Consider the following 7,599-nt stretch of genomic DNA (forward strand, 5'->3'; position numbering starts at 1 on the left):
AGTTGACCAATCACATTTCAGCCTTCATTTGTTGCCAGGCAGAGTCAGTCAAAGAAGTCTGTCTGAGTACATTCTGCTGGCCCTCCAACACAAAATAAATGTTGATGAAACCGTTGTGCTCCTGGAATCTCCACGGCTCTTTATACTGCATTTCTGTATAATAAGATGACTTTTATAACCATTAAATAGTTATTGAGGAGTGTATTGAAGGCCTAGATGTAAAATGCTTGTTTGATTTTCAAGAGCATATTACATATTATAGTACAAAAGTAATGTTGATGTATTTGCTATTCCAACATCTTTCAATTTGCTTTCTATCTTTGCAACTTTTTTGCTAAATATTTTTTTTAATCAAGTACTGTAAAATCTGCTTTGTAGTTAGCAATGTCTACATGTATATTTTACATAATACAATACAAACAGTTTTTAGACAAAAAGCAAAGCTTTACCAGTCCAAAATTCACATGTGTAAGAATGAACCCCAATGTCAGACTGCACTAAACCAGTGATTTTCTGTGGTCCCTTCTGAGCTAAGAGTGTCAAATGAATGAGTTTTGATGGTAAAACTTGCTTTTCGCTTTTGAATGTAAAACTGTACTTTTCAGTTTTGTTTAGGATTTTGTGTGAGCTGTTTTGCAAATGTCAGTGTTCAATAGAAGTGCATTGAACATCACTAGCAATACTCTTGTCACAGGTTACATCTTAGACTTTGCACACCACAACAGCCTGATGTTGTCTATCATAACAGTATCTGAACAGTATTTTATTTATTTATTTATTTATTGCTCATTCATTTAATTTTGTGAATGTGTATGTTTACAGTATCCTCCTGTGGTTTACAGTTCATTCATTTACATATTTTTCTTTGACACATAGTCCATCATTATTTTATCCCTGTACATTTTTTTTTTAATAATTACACTAGTGCAACTTTTGAAATCATAATTTAAAAAGTTCCATAACTTGACTCCATATGCAGAGACACACTATTTTAATGTTGTCCTTCAGAATACAGTTCAGAAAAAAATATTCTATAGTCACAGTTCTCTGAGCCAAACATAAAAAAAATTTGTACAGCTTTAGGTACATTTCTTTGTTTGGCTCTCCACATAACTAATAATATTAAGGTCAACAGTGTCTTTTAACTTTAGTTGATTAGACTTCACAAACTAATATCAGTGTGCTCTCTGAAACCTTCTTTGTTCATTATTCGTATTGCTCTTTTTTGCAGCAAAAACACACAAAAAAAGACTTTATTGGTACTTGAAGACTTTAATGTTTTTCCGAGTGAATGTGTGAACAGGATGTCACCACAGGTCTGAGGTGCATCACCCTAAAAGAGATATGAAGCTAAAGAAATGTCACAGCCCATTTAGATCTAGTGGACTTTATGCAACAGTGACTAATAACTACATAAGTACTAAACTTAAATGGTATTTTATGTATTATGAAATATATACAAGAAGTAAAAATAGTCAGTTTGTTTTGTGCTCATATTGTTTAGATCTGGTATAGCTTCACTTCAGCTCTGGTGGAGAATGTGAAAAAAAGACTTTTATGAGCTTCTAATATATAATAAATGTTTTTTACTCATCAGCATTAGCTTATTCTGCTTTTTATATGAATGATTCATGCTTTTTTGAGTAAACAAACATTTAAGGTTTTAATCCTCAGAAAAGTAAATTAACATATTTCTATTGTATTAAAGTTTGCAATAAATGCAAATTAAAAATCATGACATATATGAATGGTATAGTATCACTTTAAAATAAAACCTTTTTTGTTGATTATTTGTATTGCTCTTTTTTTGCATCAAGAACAAAGATTTTATGGTACTTGGTTAAGCATTGCCCCAAACTTCTGAGTAGTAGCTAAAATATGTGAGAATTAATGAGCACTATAAAGTATGAAGTGATCTGCAAACTAAAAAATATTTTACTTTTATAATATACCAATATTTTTACTGAACTTTCTTTTTATGTAGTCTGCATAAGACTTACAATAATTTTTTTCATCCAAAACTGTTTCCAAGAATTATTTCCCACTTACTCTTTCTATCAATAGATAACACCATCAGGAGCTACTGTCACATTTTCCTTCTTTTTTTGGTGACCAAAAATTATATACTTTGTTTAATCGCAGTCTAAAAAGAACTTATTTTCATTCAACCAAACTCACTTTTGCCATTCTTTATTTACTTTTAATGATTAGAACAGAATAAAACTTTTCTACATGTGTAACTGAGGCTCCTTCAACCCCAAAAATAATTGTGTTGTGTTATCTTAATAAATTAGTATTGAGAAATATATTGCAGCATTGGAATGCTTAACATGCTGAGTGTGCAAAGAGCCCTAATGAACTTCTCCTTTTAATGTTTCTCGTAAAACATTATATAATATAGTATAATTGACTATGCTACTTATGTCCATAATTAACTAAACTGTTAAAAGTCAAGCAAAATGTGGAGAGGCCAAGTACACATTTTACTTTTTTTTTTTTTTTGTCTAAATACAAATGCCAAAGATTTTTGCAGAATCTAAAACACAGTGATCAACTATTTAAACCCAGATTGCAACTGTAACATTGTAACCCACAGTCTGCACATGCTGTGCACCTAAATACTGCACACTCCACAGACCAAAGACACAAAGAACAAAACTGAACATACACAAATCACAATATGAAGAGATTTATAGACACACATAGAAGCACTTGAAACACAAAAGACTTCTGTAGTGAAAACCTGTGTGAACCAGGTTTTCATTTAAACACTTGGAAGTTCAAATCTGACACAGTTCAGATACAAACTGCTGTATCAATATATGGCCAAGAGTATTTTTAATATATTTAGTTTAATTATTTTGTTGCAGCACTACAATTTTGTTCCCAATTTAGAGGAAGGAAACTCGTTTATGTAATACATTTGACATTTTCACTGTTTGTATGAGTATAAAATGTTTGTGTTTCATATGAACTTTACACAAGCCATCACAACCATGATTTAGCCTTTATTTTTTACTTCACTGTATCAAATTTATTTAAAAATATATTGTATTGAATGGAAAGTGCACTATATCGAGATATGTATTGTATCGCAGCCTGTGTATCGAGGTATGTATCGTATCGGCAGCTTCTTAATGATACCCCTGATATCCTACTGGATAATGGCTAGTTTCTAAATCTGCCAACTGTGTTTTTATTTTAACCACAAAGTTTCCATTTTACAAAAGTGTTTTACGTTTTGTTCAAAGTTAAACATTTTCAAATATTCCAAATGGTTTTGTGTCATATGTGAATAGCTTTGAAAAGATTGCTAAAGAGTTGCCAGATTTATGAAAGGTTTCATAAAATGTGCCAAAGCAATCGAAAAAAACAAAACAAACAAAAAATCCCTGAAAGCCACAACAGAGGGGAAGGACACAATTTGGCTCTTCCGTGGACCATTTTTATTTTGAAACAACTAAATACTCTAGGGGTTATGAATTGTAAAAATAAACAAGCCAGTCTTTAAATCCTTTTAACACAAATAATTGTCTAATTTCTTCCTCCAAAGTCTTAACTCTGTTTCTAACCACATCCTTTCACTTTCAGAGACTGTGGGCCTCAATTTAAAAGTCCCAAGCTGATCACTGAATCTCAATTTTTGGAATAAAATTTGGTTGATTTCTCTACCCATACGGAAGACCTTAGCACACCTTTAGTCTCCCTTGATTTATATAAATAAAGATACGAAGTAAAGTCACACAGTGAAAATATTTTTATTGACTAATTTGTTATTTCACATTTTTCTTTGTTTAAGTTAGAGAGCAGCTATCACTAATGTAGTTTTGAGTGTGTTATGATAATACAGTCTTGCAAATTCCACCTCAAACTTTTAAAGGCCACACTGGCTTCACACTTCTTATAGAAGTATGTAAGAAAGTATGACGTCGGTGTTCAGTTTAGGGAGCTTCCAATAAGAACCTGAGAAGAGGCAAATGCATTACAATCTTTCTTCCATACCAAAGTAATTTAAGCAAGTATGTAATTATTGTATAGGGTTGTGATGTTGCCACTAGATCTCTAAATAGACTAACATCCATTGTTATTGACTGATGGTCCAGTCTTTAATCACACTTGATGAATACTTCATCATTCTCCTGCACTCTTTTAATGAGATAAGACATTTGCTTTGATGACACCCATTAACACTCATATCATGGAGACATTTCAGAATAAAATGGGAGCATCTTGAGGTTTTCGCACAGTTCTAGTTCTACTGTACCTCAAACCAACAGGTGAGATCTATTTTTCCTGCAGGGAATATGTTTCTTCATTTCCATATTATTTTTAAACAAGTCCTCATAATCTTGGTTTGATTCTTAGATTTGTAGCATGAGAAAATCTACATCCAGTGCTCTGATGACTCCTCGGTCCAGGAGACTCTCTGAACGTGGTGAAGTTGGAGGATGTGTTGAGCCAATATGAAGAGAGTTTTGTGGTTTGAGGTTAGTGGTGAAAAATGTCCATATTCCTCGAAGGTTGTGGGAACTTCACCAAAGCCAACAGTTTCTATAGCGACCACACCTTCTCCAATCCAGCTTTTAATGCGGAAATATGACCCCATGTACTTGACACAAATTACAAGAGAAAAGACTTTATCGTTTTGCCTGGGTGAACAGGATGTTACCACAGTTACAGGTCTGAGGTGCATCACAAGAAGTGTGAAAATAAAAGCAAAACCAAATAACTGCAACAATGACTAATAACCACATAAATACTGAACTTAAATGATATTTCATATATTATGAAATATATCCAAGAAGTAAAAGTTGTCATGTTTCAATTCAATTCAATTCAATTCAAATTTATTTATATAGCACATTTAAAACAACTTCAGTTGACCAAAGTGCTTCACATACAAGTCAACAGCAACAGCATAGAAGAAACAGTTACATATACAAATATACAGAAAACATGTTAAAACTACCAAGATAACCTGACTAGCTCGTACTAAATGCCAGGGAGAAGAGGTGAGTTTTCAGTCTTGTCTTAAACTGCGTTACAGACTGAGAGGATCTGACAGCAAGAGGAAGGCAATTCCATAGTCTGGGCGCTGCCACAGAAAAAGCTCTGTCACCTCTTGTCTTGAGACGAGTTTTGGGCACGACCAACAGGAGCTGGTCGGCTGATCTCAGGGCTCTGGGGGGAGTATAGGGCTGCAGTAACTCCCTCAAGTAGACTGGACCCATGGAGTGCAGACATTTGAAAACAATTAACAACATTTTAAATTGCACCCGGTATAGGACAGGGAGCCAGTGCAGGTCACACAGAAGAGGTGTGATGTGTTCACATTTTTTAGTATTTGTCAGCAGACGAGCTGCCGCGTTCTGGACGTGTTGTATGCGTTGCAGGGAGCCCTGGTCTAACCCTACATATAAAGAATTACAATAGTCCAGGCGTGATGTCACGAAAGCATGGATCACTTTTTCGAACTCTGCCCGTGGGAGGTAGGGCTTTACTTTAGCGAGGAGCCTTAACTGAAAAAAGCTGGACTTAATCACAGCGCTAATGTGCTTGTCCAGTTTGAACGTGGAGTCCACAATCACTCCAAGATTCTTCACTGCAGGAAGACAATAGGAGGACAGGGGACCAATCACACTGTCCTGCCCAATCAATGGATTAATTTGCCCAAACACCACAATCTCTGTTTTTTTATGATTTAGATTCAGGAAGTTTGCGCTCAACCAGGTTTGTACGTCCCTGAGACAGTCCTGCAGAGCTTTAATAGTGCTTTGGCTATCAGTTGCAGTCACTGGCAGATAAATTTGAATATCATCTGCAAAGCAGTGAAAAGTGACATTGTGCTTTCTAAAAACATCACCCAGGGGGAGCATATACAGAGCAAAGAGGGCCGGTGCTAATGTAGAACCCTGAGGCACACCGTAGTGTAAAGGAGACACTGAAGAGGAGTACTGCCCTAAATTTACAGAAAAACTCCTGTCAGACAGATAAGACCGGAACCAACAGAGCGCTGTGCCCTTAATGCCCACATGTGTCTCCAGGCGAGACAGAAGGACGCTGTGTGATCCACCGTGTCAAAAGCGGCTGTTAAGTCTAAAAGCAAAAGAACGGCGGATTTCCCAGAGTCAACAGTTAAAAGCAGGTCATTAAAAACTTTTAAAAGAGCTGTTTCAGTACTATGCTGAGATTTAAAACCAGATTGGAATTTTTCACCAATTTCATTAAAATTAAGGTAAGCCTGTAGTTGGTCATAAGCAACCTTCTCTAAAACCTTAGATAAAAATGGCAACTTTGAGATAGGTCTAAAATTACTAAGAACATTTGGGTCAAGATTTGGCTTTTTGATAAGTGGTTGTACTACAGCATGTTTCAGGGCAGTGGGAAAACAACCAGACATCAGAGACGTGTTCACAACATGAGCAATATAAGGTCCAATAGAATCAAAAATGTCCTTGAACAGACGGCTTGGAATAATATCTAGAGGACAAAAGGAAGGCTTTAGCTGTTGAACAATTTTTTTCAGGTCGAGAAGAGACACTGGTTCAAAACACTCAAAAACTGAATTACAGACTGTTGAAGCTACAAGGTCCACAGCAGAAGGCACTGACAGTCTAAGAGCAGAGACTTTATCCCTAAAGAATGATAAAAACTTTTCACAGAGGGTAGATGAGGGCACAGCCACATTTGTCGTACATGGATTTACCAGAGTCTTCAAAGTATTAAAAAGCATCTGAGGTTTGTGGCAGTTTGTTGATACCATGTTTGATATAAAACTACATTTCGCAGCTTTAACTACCCTCTGATATTCGACCAAACTGTCTCTTAATATTTGCAGGGAGACCTGTAGGCGGTCTTTTTTCCATTTCCTCTCAGCGCGTCTACATGCGCGCCTAATCTCACGCGTATTTTCATTGAGCCAAGGCTGTGCCATGGGCTTAGCGCGCTTTAGCCTTAATGGAGCCACTGCATCCAGAAACTCACTACAAGTGTCATTGAAACAAGAGAGCAGACCATTCGGCGTGATGTTTTGCCAGTCGTCTTGGTTCATAATTCCCGATGCATTGAACAGACCAGAAAACAAAGACGCAGTCATAGAGTTAATTGTGCGCACTCGGCGCGCTGAGGCGCACGGACTAACCACAGTGTGGGGCAGCGTTATAGAGAACAACACGGCAAAGTGGTCCGAAAAATGGGTTTCGCAAATCTCCATTAGATTTACATTAAGACCAAAAGACAATACCAAGTCCAGTGTGTGTCCTTTTTCATGTGTTGAGCCCAACACCGACTGAGTTAAGTTAAACGCATCAATCAAATTTAAAAAGTCTTTAGCCAAAGGTCTGGATTCACAGCAGACATGAATATTAAAATCACCGACAATCAAAAACTGATCATAGCGCAGTAACAGGCCAGTCAAGAGATCCGAGAAGTCCTGAATAAAATCTTTATTGAACTTTGGAGGGCGATACACCAAAGCGTGTTTGTGTGTTTTGTGCTCATATTGTTTAGATCTGGTATAGCTTCACTTCAGCTCTGAAGACTTTTACTCATCAGCATTAGCTTTCTCTGCTTTTTATATTGAGTGATTCATGCATATTT

Source organism: Boleophthalmus pectinirostris, unplaced genomic scaffold (assembly GCF_026225935.1).
Source record: "Boleophthalmus pectinirostris isolate CB_2022bp ecotype Guang Dong unplaced genomic scaffold, ASM2622593v1 HiC_scaffold_6, whole genome shotgun sequence".
Classification (NCBI taxonomy): Eukaryota; Metazoa; Chordata; class Actinopteri; order Gobiiformes; family Gobiidae; genus Boleophthalmus; species Boleophthalmus pectinirostris.